The sequence below is a fragment of the Mustela nigripes genome, chromosome 5, assembly GCF_022355385.1.
Source record: "Mustela nigripes isolate SB6536 chromosome 5, MUSNIG.SB6536, whole genome shotgun sequence".
Taxonomy (NCBI): Eukaryota; Metazoa; Chordata; class Mammalia; order Carnivora; family Mustelidae; genus Mustela; species Mustela nigripes.
In genome coordinates this window covers 81,892,321-81,893,404 of record NC_081561.1, presented here as the reverse complement: position 1 = coordinate 81,893,404, position 1,084 = coordinate 81,892,321, and positions in this window count along the sequence as shown.

Genomic DNA, 1,084 nt, shown 5'->3' with positions numbered 1-1,084 from the left:
TGATGGACTTTGTCCCTGGACCTTTTTCTGTGGTCTAGGCTGTTTAACAGATGCTTAGGTTTTCTAATTTGGGGTTATTTATTTATTATAGTTATGATTACTATTAATTCCTATTATAAATGACATTTCTTTGAACATCCTTGCATATGTTTCTTTAAACTTAAGTCAAAGAACTTTTTGGATGTCTACTATATGTCAGGCAAGACTTGAGCTGGATGGTGATAATGAATAGCATGAAATTTCAGTTTCTTAAGGATCACAGTCTAGAAGAGGACACAGAGCATTGTTATCAACATCATTCATTACCATGGTAACCAAATTTGAATACTTAGAAAATGCCTCACATTGTGCTAAGTATTTTCAAACATCTCATTTAACACTGTATTAAAAGTCATAGAATGTGGGTGCCTGGGTGGCTCAGTTGGTGAAGTGACTGCCTTTGGCTCAGGTCATGATCCTGGAGTCCTGGGATTGAGTCCTGCATCAGGCTCTCTGCTCAGTGGGGAGTCTGCTTCTCCCTCTGACCCTCCCATTCTCATGCTCTCTCTCTCTCTCTCTCATTCTCTTTCTCGCAAATAAATAAATAAATAAAATATTTTTAAAAATCACCTTTTAAAAAAAAGTCATAGAATGATAATGCTATGATCAATATAAGGGCCAGGAATGGGTCCATTTTACACTGGAAAACAACAAGGATCCCAGGGGCCAGCTGGGTAAATCAGTCAGGGCCTTCTAGGTAGACTTAGTCATGCGTACAAAGATGTGGAAGTACAGCATCCTATAAAAGAGTCCAGTATATTGAGGAGGGGATGGGGAGGAGAGGAGTAGAGGAGTAAAGGAGGAAGGGGAAGGAGAAACAATAAAAATAAGAGGCAAGGGGGACCCCTGGATGGCTCAGTTGGTTGGACAACTGCCTTCGGCTCAGGTCATGATCCCGGAGTCCGGGGATCGAGTCCCGCATCGGGCTCCCAGCTCCATGGGGAGCCTGCTTCTCCCTCTGACTTTCTCCTTGCTCATGCTCTCTCTCACTGTCTCTCTCTCAAATAAATAAATAAAATCTTTAAAAAAAAAAATCTTAAAAAAG